Raw genomic sequence first — 18,392 nt, forward strand, 5'->3', positions numbered from 1 at the left:
ATATGCATATCTAATGATAGATATTTCAAAGAATTTTGCAACGACGTATATAACGCCATAGGAAGTCGGACCTACAATGGGTCAAAATCGGAAAAATATATATATTTTTTTTAAATATTTAAAATTTTTATCAAAAAGTTGTTATACAGGAATACAAAATTAATTTTTTTGTTAAGAATTAGTGTGCTGAATTCCCAATAATTGATAAATTCACTGAAATTTATTGTTGGGGGATAAGCTAGTTCCTATGCGCATTTCACTGGTTGCTTAGGCCAGATCATCAATAAACCTTTTCCCAAAAGGCTTTAGAAAAACTAAAGATATTATATAAATAAAACACTAGAGGGAATGAGAATTACAGACACTCAAGCTTTATTTGTAAAAATATCAAAGCTTAAACAAAACACCAACAATAAACAGTGAGTTTATCTTTTCTTACATTCCCTACTATAATTGGTTGGTTTCTTTTCAACTCTTTTAGTTCAATGATAAATTGGTGAAAGGTATATAAGATTACGCACAGCCGAATAATACTTTTCTTACTTGTTTGATTTCAGCTTGTTTCTTTGGGTTACTAATGTATTTTTGTAGTTTACTACCCAGTAGACTTCTTAAGTAGTCAATGCATCATAATTGGCATTAACTGCTTGGTTGATTCCAATTTATATATTTTTAATTTATTTCACACGTATGTATGTAATGCAAAGAGCAAACAATTATTTACTTTATACATCCCCAGTAATCTAGCTTAAAGTCAATTGTCACTTTGTTGTCTCTAAATCAGCGAAATGCAAACTCACACCACTACAGTTTTTAGATATTGTAGTTGTATGAGTTGAGAATTATTCTCTGGCAAAAACAAAAACAAATAGCTGAAATAATGAAATAAACAAGCATAAAAGCGTAACACAACCTGCTTCTATCAATGCTCATGCGAGACTGACTGTTTTTATACAATGTGTGTGCTTGCGTACATGTGAAAATAAAAACAAAAGAGCTCATTTGAGAGCTCATTGCATTTCGCTGCTCTAAATAGTCTAGAGCAGTGATGTTCAAAAATAAAAATGAAGATGTATTGGTGAGAGAGCTACCCAGCAAACATAATGTCAAACATTTAAAATAAGAACAAAATAATGAATGTTTAGATTTAGAATTTTTGTCACATATAACCAATTTATTTAATGAATGTAATTTAAATTTTAAGGAAAAGAAAAAATATGCATTATACGGCCTAAATTCTATTTAATTTTGTATTTATTTTTGACTTTGTTATTTTGTGTTCAATTGCAATTGAAACGCTTGTGTTTGCTATGCTTCGTCCAAAAACAACCAACAACAATGCTTAGTAAATGTCTGAAAAAAATGACGATAGTCCGTCGCATGTGTTTTCATCGAGAGCTAAACGATGAATGAACAAAAGTTTTTAAAAGAGCGTAACAAATGTGTGTAAATTTTTCAAACAATTGTTGTATGGCGTGAACATTACTGGTCTAGAGCAGTGGTACGCAAAAAGAGGCATTTAATTTGTGTGCTCTTTTGGGTAAAAAATAAAATATCCACAACAACATCAAGAAACTGAATGAATTGTGTGTATTTTTACGCTCTATTACGCTCTTTTGTTCACATTCGGGTTGTTTGACGAAAATCATCGTAACCTCAACAATATGAACGCCTACCATGGGTCTAGACTCTAGAGCAGTCATGGGCAAACACATACCACCATGAGTATATTTGTGTGCGTTAAGCAGCAGAGAGATGACTGACTGCACTGACTGTAATAAAAGAGAGAAAATCATAAACATAAAAAAATCCGCAACATAACCTTGCTTCTACGAATGCTAAACAGCAACTGATTTGATTTTGATCTCTGAGATCGTAACAAAGCAACAAACAAGTGGTAATTTCAGTAAAACACAGACACACTAATACACACAAGCTTATAGTGTAGGTGTGTCAACAAAGCGTCAGCAGAATTTTTTGGCCTATGCACGCGTGCATTAGAATCCCAATTTTGCTCGTGACTGGTCTATAGTGTAGTCACTTTATTGTACTTTAGGAAGTTGTTATTTTACTCACCAGAAGTAATTTATTGGAGAGTCAATTGTAACCAAGTGTCCTTTTTTCTAATCCGGAGTTAAGTCTTTAGGTTCAATTCATTTCCGCCTAGGCCACGAACATGTTAAAATAATTTAACATATAGTTAATTCTGTAAACAGTGGTTAACTCACTAGTTCGGTATGTTTACTCAGCCAGAACTGCTGGGCATGTATTTATACTGAGCAATACTTGTTTTACATGTAACATTTCCAATTCTGTTTGCTGTTACAATTCATTTATGTACAATTTATTTCATATTTTCTCCCAAATTCACTTTTTACATTCATCTTTATCTATGTACATATGACATATATGAGGCGTATTTTGGTATTGCTAGATACAAGTAAACGTATCATGCAAAGAACTTTTTGCAACAAATTGAATTCGATGAATGTATTACTTTTGAGTATGCATACTTGAGTGGTTTTATGTGGTAAATTGGTCATTCGTATCTGCTACTGCGAGCAAAGCGCAGATATATGCCAATACACCTTTTACTTGCATCGAGTAACGAATTCTATTCTAGTTTGAGTTTATTTCATCACGCTAAATATTTTTTAAAAAGCTGTGAAATGATTATTATTTTGCTGAAAACAATATTCTACAAGCTTACAGATTATACCAGTTTTACGTTTCCAAAAGTAAGAAATGTTTTGAGACCCAGTCGTATACTTATTTTTATTTAAATCCTACTAAATTAAATATTAATCATACGCACCGTAACTCGAATAAAAGCATGTGGTCCAAAAATTATCGCATATTACGTTTTTTTTTTTGTTAAAAATAGTATAATTATTTATTCGAATTGCTTTAAAATTATAGAATAAGTGGAAAATATTTAAAATTTATAAATTAGTTTTTCTAACCCCCATTAACATGAAGCCTGGTTATGGCCTAACTAATAGTTATACTGTCGGTTAAAAATATTTTTGTATGAAAACTGTCAGTTTAACCATTAGTTAATACATAACCAGACTTCGTGTTACTGGGGGTAATTGAAAAAAAAAATAATATTTTAAGATTTAGTAAGTTTGAAATTGTGGATAAAAAAATGCTTATATTCATAATTACACAGCAAAAAATTACGTGACAAAGAAGTAGTTTTGGCAGGGGTTCAAGTAATGACGATGCATTAGCGAGTATTTAAATATGCTATAGCTTAATTAGTCATGAAAACGACATTCGCTTGGAACTGCTTCCAGATTTTTTTGCTGGGTATAGTAGTAAATTAACACTTTTTTCTTTTTAGTTATTTTTGAATTGTTTTAGTTAAAAAAGTACCAACGATTTTGATAATGGACTTCTTTAGATACGTAGACTGCTAATTCTAAGAACGGTTATAATATGCCACATAAAAAAGAGACTTTAAAATGAGAATATTGAATAAGACAATAAGACATAAACAATAATTTTATTAAAAATACGAGAAATTTCTTTACAATTTCTCGCAAATTAGTTGTACATGAAGGGTAGAGCTATAAATGAATCATTAATTTTTGAATTAATTCGCAAATTATTCAAACAAAAAAATTAATTGAATGAAATTTGAATTAGTTCAAATGAATTTGGTAAAAATGAATTGCAATTCGTTTCCAATTCATTTGAATTGAATTGATTTTGAATTAATTCAAATGACAGTTTTATTTTTTTTTAAAAAATGTAACATAAATATTAGCAAAAAGATTGTCGATTCAGTTCTGTGTCAGTTCTTCTTGAAGAAACCAACTCCAAACACAAGGCTTTTCAATTTTTGTACTGGATATTTTCATTTTGGTAGGAGAAAATTTTCATTCCCCCTAGAGATTTGCTCTTGAATTTGATTGATTGCAACTCATTTTTGATTCATTCATTTGAATTGCTAATTCTTTTTTCTAATTCATTTGAATTAATTCAAAATCAATTCAATTGAATTGGAAATGAATTGCAATTCATTTCTGCCTAATTCATTTGAATTGATTCAAATTTCATTCAATTCATCTTTTCAATTCAATGAATTAATTCAAAATTTAGCTAATTCATAATGAATTAAAATCAAAAAAGAATGATTCATTTAAAGCTCTGATGTAGCTTTTGTAATCTCCCTTCATTAACTATTAAACCAATCAGAAAAAAAATACTTTTTTATGTTTTGAATTAAAATAATTTAATAACCAAAGATTTCCTTGAAACTTTATCAAATTATACTCAAGTATCTTATGTCGAGACTATCCAAATTTTGATTTAAATCTATCTATAATAACCATGGAAAGTTTTTCAAGCTTTTTGCTTAAAAAAAATCTCTATGACTTTTTTTTCACCCATAAATTACCAATTTTTAAACAATTTGTTTTCTGTTTATTTTTTAAATATATGTATAAATAAATCGTTTTTCTATGGAGATAAGTGTTGGTGTTAAATATAAAGAAAAATTAAAAATTCTAGGACTTCACGTCACAAAAAAATTTTACAATTTTTAAGATTATTTAAAAAAAAAACAAGTAAGAGAGCTACATTCGGCTGCGCCGAATCTTATATACCCTTCACCAAATTATACATTAATTTTAAATTTTTTTAATGTATAATTTATATATTTTTTTAAATTTTTATTTTATTTTTAAATTTTTAATTTTTTAAATTTAAAAAAAAATTTTTTTATGAAATTTTTAAAAAAAAAAATCTGAAAAAAAATTTCGAAATTGTTTTTTTTAAATTTTTTTTTCTGATTTTTTTTTAAAATTTATTACTGAAAAAAATATTTTTCCCGATTTTGACCCATTGTAGGTCCAAATTACTATATCATTATATACATCGTTGCAATGGACTTTGAAATATCTATCATTACCTATCCATATTGTGTATATTAATGACTTAGTAATCCTGATATTGATCAAAAATAGGGAAAAATCGAGGTTGTCCCGGTTTTTTCCGGGCCATTTGTGGGCCGATTTTCTCAATCGTGTTTTCTCACTTTGGGGGCTATAGAAAGTTGATTTCGACATATAGACGGACTTTGTGAGGGTCGCAAATGAAAAATGTAGAAATTATAAACGGAATGATAAAATTATATATACCCATGCCACTCATCACAGAAAAAATTATATTTCAATTCAAACATTTATCCCATATTGAACAAAAAATATGTTTTCAATTACGAAAATTATCTATTCAATAATTTTTGTATTTGAAATTCAACCAATAACGAAAATTGTATATTCAATTGTCAAAATAATCAAATTCAAAACTCAAAATTCAATAGAAAGTATCAAGAAATTTTGTTTTTGAGCAAATGAATACTTGATTTAATTATGAAATAATTGAAACCAGTTCAATATTTAACAAATATTTGAATTGAAACGGTTTAAGAAATAGTTTTTTCTGTGATGGTGAAGAGTATAAAAATAATTTTGACATGGAGAATATTTCCAAAAGTGAATGCATTTTTTTGATTTTTCGGGTTTATATGCTTAAACGATGGACAATACACTTGTTTATCTATAAAAAAAAATTACTGTGTATTTTGTTGTTGTTAACTGTTGCTAAAACAACAGTTATGTCTTTCATTATGTTTCAATTGGTATATAATTTAAATTTTGAGTTGTGTCACTTTTGAACTGGGTGTGTGATATGATCATAATCGGAAAACCCAAGATCAATTTGTTTGTGATGTCTTATGGAATTCATGATATAAATTCATATATAGATACAAATTGTAGAGAAGTGATTTTTTGTTTAAAAGCAAACAAACAAATCAATGCTATAAAATGCATTTTATTTAATACTAAAACAGAAAAAAGTGACAAAATCACAAACAACCAATGACAGAAACATTTTAATAAATGTGTACGTAGTTACAGCTATCAAGAACAGATAATAAAATAGTCAAGGTAGAAAAAGTAAAAAACTTCAAACCCATAAATACAACTTAGGGCAAAATAAAATACATATGTATGATAAAAACACCACAGCTCTTTACAATGATCTCAACGGAAATTAAGTATGAGAATGCAAACGCATTAGGGTGGCTCCGTATGTTTGAAAATGTTTCTTAATTTTTAGAAACCACCGGCCCAAAAATGTTTGTTCTACAACATTTCCTATTGTATTTCAAAAATTTCTAATTGTATTTCAGACATTTCCAATTATATTTCAGAATTTTCCATTTGTATTTCAGAAATTTCTAATTGTATTTCAAAATCGTCCATTTGTATAATACTTATTAGTTTGTTTTCTATTTTCAGAACCTAATTTATTTGTTCCATATACATAAGTAAATAATAGTGTAAATTTTTATTTTATCAAAGGTTTGATATAAAAACTTTGATTATGAGAGGGTACGAAAGTATAAATTTCTTAAGAATTGTGAATTAAACATTTGGAAAATTTTCATTGTATTGTCAACCACTGTATTAGTATAATTGCATTCATATTTGGCATCGATACAATAATAAATAACAAAAAATAATAAACAGTTAAGAGATGTTTAGCACAGTTTTACTGACAACAATAATAACAATAAGCATAATAACCTCACTATGTAGTAGATACTTGTATGTAAATATAAAAGTTCTACTATGTACTGTCACTGCTGTGCTGTGCAGTGCAGTGCATTGTCAATGACAGTTTTACTAACTGTTAAACTCAGCAAGGTCCTGATGACGTTTTACTTGAACACTCCTGAAAAAGAAACCTTCAATGAATATCCACAAAATTTTAGAAGGCTTGTTTATATGTATGAATGCGCGTACACAAATTATGTTTTTTATGTTTTCAAAAGGAGTATTGAAGACAACAACAAAGAGCACAATACTATCAGGCTAAAATGAAGGCCAAGGATAAACAACATGTTGACAGTAATACTACAATAGAATGTACATACATATTCGTATAAAAAGATAAAGAGAGAGAGAGCCAAGTAATAAATACATAAATAAAAATGTATGTACGTATGTACAAAAATTTACAATTAAAGAGGAAAAGCTTTATTTCCCACAGGTTTGTTAAAGGGGAAAAAGCTTTTTGAAAATAATGGCTTCATAATAAAGTAAATAAAATTGCGAGTAAAATACATACAAACATATCTCGCGAAAGGAAAGCTTTTAATATGATATACATATGGAAAAATATTGGCATAGGTAAATAGTTTTGCAGATTTCTAACATTTTATGAAATTAATTTTACAGGAGACTATGTCTTGCCAATCCCGATGCCGAAAATCCCGGCATTTATCGTTGTGTATGTATGTGAGAAAAATTTTAACAAATCCCAAATTATTTGTATAAATCCTTGGTAATTAACGGTTTTTTGATATTCAATATTGCAGCAGTCATCTTCCAAAAGATTTTCAAAACAAAAACAAAAGAAACAATTTTAAAATCATTAATATTAACATTAACAGTACCGTTATTTCGCTAAAAAATACTAACCAATGTTATCGAAAAAAACTTAATAAACCTAGCACATTTTTTTCGTTCACTTTTGTATCACTGTGTTGATGTGGATTTCTTTAAAGTGAGGTAGCGAACTATTCTGTAGAATAGAAAATATGTGACAAAAAGTTTAAAAATAAATTAAATAATAAAGAATTTAATTGAAGTATAAATATTTTAACAAAAATAAATATGTATGTATGTACGGTCAATGTAGAAACTGTTAACATTTTTCACGGATGTAATTTGGCGCTAAGGACTCGATATATTTAAAATATTTGTTTTTCTTTTGATATTTTTTTAAATTTTTTTTATTATTTTTTATTTTTTTAAATTTATTATAACAATGCCTATTAGGCGCTGCACAATGGTATAAAAAAATAGAGGGAAATAAATCTGTAACTTCTAAATCCGGTTTGAATGAAATTCCACATGCGCAAAAAGGTTTGTAATCGAGTTTGAATTTTGTATTTGGACCTTATGGGACCATCAAGGGCGCTGCCAAAGTAGACTACGTTTTTTAAACGATACTATTTCTTCGTTTGTGTTCCGATTTCAAAAAATTTACACATATAGAATCGTTAGCACTTTAGCACCATCAATTATATCTTATAGCTTAGGAGATATTCGCATTTGAAAATAAAATTATTAACTTTTTTACAAATCCTACTTCGTTTTTTTGATAACAGCAAATCCAAATATTTCCCGACTTTATATTTGTTTCCTTTATTGAACTAACAACAAATGTATGTATGTGTCAAATAAAAAAAGAATTGTTTAAAAATAATGACTGACTCCAAAGTTATATGCATTTGAGTTTAAAAAATGTTATATTTCACAATTTTTTTTTAGTAAACAAGTACATTTTTTCTTTTTAAGTTTACTCAAAAAATTTCTAAGAAGATGTTTAAGGAATTTATACTTTTTGAAAAGTTAATTTTACATCAAATATTTAAAATTAAAAAAAATTTAAAAACTTTTGTATACCGAGGTTACCAGGTCTATCCAAAAAACGTTTATTTTTTATGCAAAATTAAAATCGCATAGTCGTTATTAAAATATATTAACCCATTTTAGATGGCCCAATATGTTCTGTTGTAAAGGGTTTCGATAACTCCAACACTGGTACCAAACCACCAAAAAAATAAAAAAATACCATTTTTTAAATTTTTCAAAACATTTTGGAGAATTGCGGGATTCCTAATAATAAAATATTTTTCCATTTTAAATAGAAAAATCTACAGAAATGGGAAATTTCATTAAAAATTATTCATAAATAAAAATTCAAATATATATAATAATGGATCCTACCTCATAAGATTCTATGTCCCTTTTTCTGTCTGTTGAAAACACATTAGAGGCCAAACCTTTGTGCTAGCTGGCTGAAATTTTCCACAAATACAGATAAGCCTCCATTTACGCGGTACTTTATTTACGCGAATTCGATATAACGCGAACTCAAATTAGCCACCATTTTTTCAAATACGCGACTTTTTTTACACGATTTTTATATAATGCGGCAACAAACAACAAAAAATAAAAACACAAGCGAATAACAGATTTCATTTTTGAAAACTTCGTTAATTTTTATGTTTTTTTTTGTTTTGATCTCTTTTATGTATTAGAATATTTTGTTTCTTAATTGAAATTTTTTTAGTTGAGTTTTTTTTACTTTGAAGTAAGTTTTTAGAATTACAAATAAAATAACTTTACTTAAAGTATATATCGTCGAATTAAATGCAAACGGACGGAATCAATAATAATAGAGTATTCTTGGCAATTGTTGAATCAATCAATAACTCGATTTTGAATTTTTGTGTAGTTACGTCCGCTTTCATTTAAGGAGACGATAAGTATGTACAGTAGCCCAAGAAAGTCTACATACATTAAAAATTATTATGTTACTTTAATTTAAAGCAGTTTTTTTTATTTTTTTTTTATGAGATATATAATAATACATGTCTTATGTCCTTTTTAGCAAAAAAAAATTCAAATAACGCCCAAAAGTTCACCGTTATTAGATTTATTGATTCTGAGTAAAATAACGACAAATTTATTCTCGGTCACGCCTACTTTTGGGTGGGCGGGGCTATTAAGTTTCATAATATTTTGAACATTAAAGCCCAAAAAAGCAAAAAAAAATTTCGTTATTTGACTCAGAATGAAAAATTCTAATAACGGTGAAATTTTGGACGTGATAGGAAATGTCGACTTAAGTGATGTGATGGAAACTCGACTTAAGTGATGTTGTTTTAATCTTTTTTAGTGTGAATTTATTTTTTTAACAAATATATTTCATTACTTTTAACTTACAAATACAGCTTTCAACGAAAGAAATTTAATTTGAATTCCTGTATGTAGACTTCATTGGGCTACTGTATGTACATATGTGTTTTCTATTTAACGCGATTTTTAGGTCCCAATTTCTTTTTTCTTATGTGACTGATGTATTGTTTTACGCGAAATAAAAAAATATTGGCCCCACAAAAGCATTTCGTTCTAAATTAGAACCTCGTTTTACGCGAATTTGATTTACACGCTATTTTTTTGGGCCCAACAAACCGCGTAAATTGGGGCCTACCTGTACTCTCTATTGATAAGGTGTTTTTTGGTATTGAAAATAGGGAATATCGATACGTGATTTCACTTGTTCCCCGGAATACAGTTTGAGCAGTCATTAATATGTTTATTATGCTGCAAATCTGATAAAATTTTGCACAAATTAGATCTAAGTACTCTGAAATAATACTGTAAAGAATGGCGAAAATCGGGCAACATTTGACCCTAGTCCCCATACATAAAAAAATAATAAGTTCATTCGAAACATTGTTGTCCAAAATATAAAGCGAAATAATGGTATATCGTACGTGACATAAAACGGAAGTAATTTTGAGATACATTTAGAAATATGCGAATTTGGTTCTTACACTAAACCAAATATTTTACAATCCGTCATATTTAAATAAAAATAATCTTTGAATGATTCTATAATAAATAAAATTTAATATCGTACGTGACATACCGTGTGTGACAGATTTTTCTCTTATTGTAAAACAATATATATTCCGTAAATATATAATACAATGTATTTTGTTATTGTATCAAATATATGATTTGTTGTATTTTTGTTGGGTAAAAAGCTATGGGTAAATCAACATTTAATTTTTGAAATTGTTTTGAAAATATTCATACTTTGACTCAAGACTCGAAACTTCAAATAATCAATTAAATAACCTCTAAACGTTATCTGATTTTGCTAAAATTTTCAGAATTAGGGTTTTAGATGACAGATAACAATTTTAGAACTTGGAAGCATTAAAAATCTAGAATGTGCAAAATAAGGGCCATCCTGGTCATTACGCTCTTATACGCCTCCATGCTTCAATTATCAAAAATAATTTTATTAAATAAACCAATAAATCAAATTTAATATAAATATTTTATCAATAATTTTGCAACAGTTGACAACTTTCATTAAATTTTACTGTTTTATAAACAATTTCTTATTGTTTTTAAAAAGATAACTTGTTGTTGTTATTGTTTTGTTAGATATAAATAGACTTGACACATGTCAATGCGAGGAAAACGTCATAAGCTGTTTAGGTAAACTACTTATTAAATATATTTGTATATAAGTAACTCTGAGAGTAATTTACATTACATTGTAAGTATTTTTTTTAATAAAATAAGGAGAATATGTGAGAGACTAAGTACGTCTAACTACAAATTAAGCAGTTTTGTAGTAAATATTTCGACTAGTTTTTGTTTATTTACAATACATACAAATTAAAAGGGGTAAAAACTTAACAAAATAAGATTAACAGTAATAAAGCGCATAATCGAACTTCTCCAACAGAAATACATAATTTTTTAAATAAAATATAAAAAAACTTTAAGCTATATAAAGCTTGCAATATAAAGGTGGTTGTCTTTACTAACAGTCTAAGCTTTATAAATAAAGCTTTAAGCTATTTTTAGCACATTTAAGGAAATTTTCATTTATTTTGGGATAATTTTTTAACACTGTTGCTTCTCTTCTTTAACTTTTTGGCAAATAAACATATACTTACACACAATATTACCAGTACCACCACTACATGGACATTTTTGTAATCAAAAAATGAAACGAAATTTTTGTATCCTTGTGAAACATTTGAAAAATCAACATCAACATACACAATTATGTTTTTGTTTCCTATATTAACAGGATACATCTGGAAAATATTTTCAGTCTACAGAGATTCTTTGAACATTCAACAACGTTTTTGGAAAACCAATCAAAGCAAATCGCACAAATCATTGCAAAAACAAAAAGAGAAACAGTGAAAGTATTTTGAAAAAAAAGCAACAGTTGGATTTGAATCAAAGGAATGTGAATTTAAAAAAAATAATAAAAAGTATAACAATAACAATTAATATAATAATAAAAATAAAGCAAAACTAAGTGTTAAATTAAATTGTTATTTGAAAAAATGGACTTTTAGGTGTAAAAACATTTAAAAGTTTTAGGCAAAAAATTGTGCAAAAAGTTAAAGTTAAATATTAAAAAAATATATAATATTTTTGCAGAAATATGATTAAATTATTTTAAATAAAATTGTTAAAGCTATAACTATTTGTGTTATAAAAATCGAAAAAAAATTTTATTTTGACTAAAAAAATTTAATTTGGTTTAAAATTTTTTTGCTATAGTTAATGGTACATATTAAGGCCATCATACAGTGTTTCTTTTGTGCCAAAAACAAAAAAAAAAAAACAATTTATTCTAAGTGAAAGCCATAGAAATTTATCATCCAGAAACAATATTTTTTAATAGACTGGATCAAATGGAATTTGTTTGCATTAAGAGTTCAGTATTAAATTAAAATTGGTTTAAGCATCAAGGTAATTATTATCTCAAAAAAAATATATATAATTTAAGAAATTTAATAGTTTTTAGATTTTAGATTTTAATATAAAAGGATTAAATCTTAAAACAAAAATAATTTTAATACATTTTGTTAAAAAAAACTTTTCATTAAGAAAATAACTCAACGAAGCAGAAATTATATAATTATATTTAAAAATTCATGAAAATTATTTCTTTTTCATTTATAGTTTTTTATTTTTGCATGATTTTCTGTTACAAAAGATGGACTTTATGTTCCTTTACAAAATAAAATTTATGAGAAGGGCTCCTCATACAAAGCAAATTATTTTCATATAAAGAGTGAGTCAGAAAAAACCTATACATACTTGTATTAAGTTATATAAAACTTAAGCCATTCAATATAAAAATTCTCAAAAATACTTAAATTTATTAAAAATAAATTTATCCACTTTTCCGGAATTATTATAGATTTTATAGTGGTCCACTTATAGGACATTTCCTGGGTTACCTTTTCTGTGTTTCTGAATTCTTTTTTTAAAAGAAGTTTTGGACAGTTGGGTGGATTTGACTCCCGTGGTACAAAATAGACATTATTGTTTGAATATCACTCAAGGGCCATTATTCCATAGTTTCATGATGCCAAATCGGGCCAGAAATATAAAGGCACTCGATGCTGTTTCAAGAAAATTAAAATGATGTCACAAATGATTGACTCGCCCTTCAGCCATATAAAAATCTTGTCCCGGAAGATTTTTACATGGCAATTGCATTTTTTTTAATAAAATTTGACCTTTATTTTTACGCTCGTTCTTTTGCGTCTAAGTTCTTTACCGCATTGCGATCTGGAACTTTCTGAACTTTGTACGACTTCAACCCAGGGGCCAAATTACCGAATTCGTGATCAATGAGCTATCGTATCGAAAAATAATTTTGATATCGTAATTATAACAAAATGTACTAAATTTCATGCTCGATATCGAATGCCGTAATCTCAAATAAGAAAATTACGACCGATTTTACACGATACGGATTCGATAATTCGTCCCCAGCATTAGCTTTGGCTCTGCGCACGAAAGAAACAGAGCATTTATCGTTACGATCTGCTTTTCTCATAGAAGTGTTCGGTGCTCTGCGAAAGAGTTGTTCGTCGTTGTTTCCCTTAGCAATATTTGTTAGACCCGTTTTTCTTCCTGATCCAGGTTTTCTTTTAATGTCCAAGTCTTCCTGTTTAATGGATTTGGAAAAAGTATAAATTACTGGAATATTTTTAAAAGCTAACGCGATTAAAAAAGAATAATTTTTTAGACCAAGGATAAGTTTTGGCTGGATGTTTTTTTTTACTCAGTCCTTAATGTTTTCGAGATATTTTCACTTAAAATGTTTACGAAAGAACCAATTTTATAATAGATTTTCCTCAAAAACATAGAATTTGGTTGAATGATTTAAAAACTGTTTATGGATTTGAAATCTTTAAAAGTTAATCTCTTAGTTGAGTACTCTTTGTTATTTCTCTATCTAAGGAAGTTAGCAGTATTGTGTAAGATATTGTAAAATTTTAATTTTCCGGTTAAATGCAGCTAATACAATAAAGTAATTTTGAGTACTGCATAAACTAGACAATTCATTCATTATAAGACAAAATAAATTCATTATTTTACATTTCAGCAACTTAAAACATTAAATATATCTCAAAATATTAAAAAAATTACTTTATTTTGCGACAAAAAATTTAAAAAATTTCAAAAAATTTTAAGTTGGAAAAATGTTTAATGTTTAGAAGCATACATAGGTTATTGAGAGCCAAAAATCGAATTCTTTTATCAAAAACCTAATTCATGGGAATTGATTGGCATATATTTTGTTATTGCTTCAGTCATATATACATATGTATGAAAAGAGAGTGATTTAGAAGTGGTAGTAAAAGTTTGGTTGCTTCATTCGAAATTCTTCTTTATCCATTGATTTTCAGTTACTAGAACCTAAAATGTGTACAACCGAATCATTCGATTGGCAACAAATTCGGTAGCTATTATGAATCTGTTTTCTCTATGTAGAAAATTAGATGAAATGTGAAGTTGTTTCTATATATTCCATGTCCCTTTTAATGGATTTACATTTTTTTTATTAAAAATAGTTAGTTGGAATAAATATTTTTAAAGGTTTGAATTGTCGTTCGCGAATAATACAAAAAATGCTGTAAATTACGTAAATATTATATATCACTATATATTTAAAGCTAGAGCTGCTAGAAAAAAACAGCTCTAGCTATAAATCAGCATTCTCAATTTGACAGAAGCCTGGAAAATTTTGGTGTGTTGCCCTGTGTTATTAATAAGATTGTGGTAACCATAATATGGTAATGCTAATATTCATATGATTGTCTCAATAATATATATATGATTGTAGTACATAAATATATGTTTATGCCAATCATGTTCATGATGAATCATTATATATATCATAATACACTCAGGTCTCGTTTTATGCGATAGATGCGTTCCAAAAAAAATCGCATAAATTGAATTCGCATAAAACGGTACTCTAGCTTCATACAAAAACTAATGATTCGTTCCAAAATTCTGAAAAACCGCATAAATTCAGATTTTAATTAAAAAATCAAAACAAAATCGCATAAAAAAAATCAACAAAAATATATCTATTTAATTTACTTAAACAATAAAAACAAAATACGTTAAAAAAAATAAACAAAAATATTTATAATTACAGAAAAAGTGAAAATGATCCAAAAAAATTAGCCAACACATTTTTAAAGGATATTATGGAAATTATTCAGTGATTCAGATATTAATCTGAATCACTGAATAATTGTCTGCATATGGTAAAATATCATTTTCATCACTAGAATTAATCTAGTGAATAGGGGACGAAATCGAAGAATTTTTAGGAGCTTCAATTGCTTCTTTTCTTGCAAAATAATTTGTCATTAAACTTTGCGATTTTGAATTTTTAAGTTGCTTATGCAGCTCTTGATATCCGGAAAACAGATCAGTCAGTCCGCGATGAATCTTTAATTCTCTTTCCGTATCTGAATCTATATTAAGAATTTGATTTTGTAAAATACAAACTATAACCATTATATCAGTGATTCAAAATTGGTTTAATTTAAAAATGGTAAAAAGAATTAAAAAAAAAAAATTAAAAATCTTTTAAAATTCTAAAAAAATTAATTTAAAAATCGCATAAATTTGAATCCGCATAAAACGAGACCTGAGTGTATATTGTTCTCAGATTATGATATTCATAAGCCGAGAACAATGTAATACGGTAGATTCTTCATCATATAAATGGTTGACACAAACATATAATTATTTAATGCAATCATATACATATATGATTATTTATATGAGTGGTTACTGCAAACATATAAATAATTACAGTGACCATAATATTGTTCATAAACTTCTAAAATGTTAAAATGGTTACAGTTAAAATGTACAACTATATTTTTTCTCTAATTAGAATTTAAAATAATGTTATTCAAAAGCGAATAGTTATTAATTTCATTATTATTAGTTTCAACTCAGAGACATTTAAGTTATAAAAATTAATATTTTAATTTAACTCCTTGCTGTTCGAAAAACAAATTTTTTTTCAAAAAATATTAAAAAATTAGCTGCCACTTTTTGCCTCAACGATTTTTATTTCATTTAGAGTTTAACATGTCCATTACAAGGAAGGAGCTGTATTTTTATTTTTAAGGTTGGCGTGGCATTTCGCCCACTTCAAATTTTTTAAGACGGTGTGAAAATATCAACAAAATCGGTACAGCCGCTTCGCCGTTTATAGGCTTCAAACAAGCCCACAAAGAAACAAGTAAGAAAGTATGGTCGGTCAAGCCCGACCATATAATACCCTACACTAAGTAAAAGAGCAAAAACATTTTAATTTTAAAATTTCAATAATTTATATTATTGAGTGATTTTCGGAAGGGGGACTTATATAGGGGCTATGACCAATTATGGACCGATCACCATGAAATTAGGTCGTGTGATTTGTGTCTATATGAAAGTTTACTATGTTGAATTTTGTGTGTATACCAACATTTTTAAGCGATTTATGCACGTTAAAGTGATTTTCGAAAGCGGGTCTATATGGGAGCTATGACTATTTATGAACCGATCGTAACAAAATTTGGTGACATGAATTTTGTATATATAAAACTTATTTGGAGCTTAATTTGTGGAGATACATATATAAATTAAACATTTATGACCGATAAAGTCCAATTTCGGAAGGACATTTGTATGGGGGCTAGGTGAAATAATGGACCGATTTCAGCTAGTTTCAATGGGCTTGGTCCTTGGGCCTAGAAAATAATATGTACCAAATTTGATCGAAATATCTTCAAAATTGCGACCTGTACTCACAAGGTTTACATGGACAGCCAGCCAACCGACCAGACGGACGGACGGACATCGTTTAATCGAGAAAGTGATTCTAAGTCGATCGGTATAATTTAAGGTGGGTGTTACAGTAATATTTTTGGGCGTTACAAACATCTGCACAAACGCATTATACCCTCCCCACTATGGTGGTGTAGGGTATAAAAATGTACATACAAAAACACACATTCATGCCCAAAAAAAATTATTTTTTTTTTCTCAGATTGTTTATTCTGATGAAATATATAAACGTACAAAGTTTTATGTCGATACGGCTTTTCAAGACTTTTTTCCGGCTAGATTGAGCATTTGACCACTGTGCGACGGGCACAGCTAGATCGTCTTAGAATGAGGACCCAGAATATACATATATATATATTCTTTTGTTTTGCACCAGGGGCCATTTATAGTTGTTAATTAATTTTATAAACATTGTAATGAAATTTTTTACTATTTTTTTACTATTTAAAGATTTTCGCTATTTTTTACCATTAATTTGTTGCATTAAAAAATATTAGAAAGTTTTTGTGAAACACAATTTATTTTAGTATTTAATAGCTTGAACTACTTCATAGTTTTTCCCACTAGATATGTACAAAAAACATAAGTCTCTAAAGATCCTGATAAAATAGCCAACAAAACAAAAATTATAAAAAAAATATCTAAAATACTTAAAAATACACAAATAAAAAGACTATTATAATATTTAAGAGTACAAAAGCAGATAAATAATGAAAAACTTAAAAAAAAGTTTTCATAAAAGTTCAAGGTACTTACATTGTATACATTGTTGTGTTAATGTCCAAAGTGCATTGAAAGTTTATAAATAAAAAATATTGTTAAAATTTATTTTCCTGCTATTATAAAATAATAGAAATTAAAGTGAAAATATTTAAAAACTTCAATTTGTGGAATTCCAAGTTTCAAATAAAATTCTTGTAACAAAAATTTTGTATAAAAAAATAAAACTAAACTAAACTCGGTTTTGGCACATTTTCCTAGATTTTTAAATTAAATTAAATAAATATATGAAAAAATAACAGTAGAACTAAAACAACCTGTGTTGGACATCTGTTAAAGTGTATAAAACAAAAAATAAAGTTACTTCTAAAAACATTTACTATAATTAAATAAAGAACAAAACTGAGTTTATGTTGGATGAGTTAAAGACATTTTACAATACATTCTTTCTTTTTAGTTTGCCGTTTTTTTTTTGTCTTTCAAGATACATAAATTCTTGTAGTTTGTATGTGAAGAATTTAATAAAAAAAATTATTGCATTTTTTTTTGCTAAGAAAAGTTTACATTTTTACATTGTATAAATATTCGTAGATAGAATGCAAGTTTAGTTTTTCTACCCATCATCAGAAAGGTATTGATTTTGTCATTCCGTTTGTAATACATAAAAATATTTGTCGCAGGCCCACTTTAGTATATACATATATTCTGGTTTCCTCATGAGATTCTACGACTATCTGCTATGTCCGTGGGTTTCTTATTTACGATTTTTTAATTATTGGTGTATGACTTAAAAATATGAGATTTTTAAAATTTGTAGCTTTTATTTTGAAACATTTGTACAATATAAATTTACTCAAAGTATTGGCCATTGCACAG

Source organism: Calliphora vicina, chromosome 4 (assembly GCF_958450345.1).
Source record: "Calliphora vicina chromosome 4, idCalVici1.1, whole genome shotgun sequence".
Classification (NCBI taxonomy): domain Eukaryota; kingdom Metazoa; phylum Arthropoda; class Insecta; order Diptera; family Calliphoridae; genus Calliphora; species Calliphora vicina.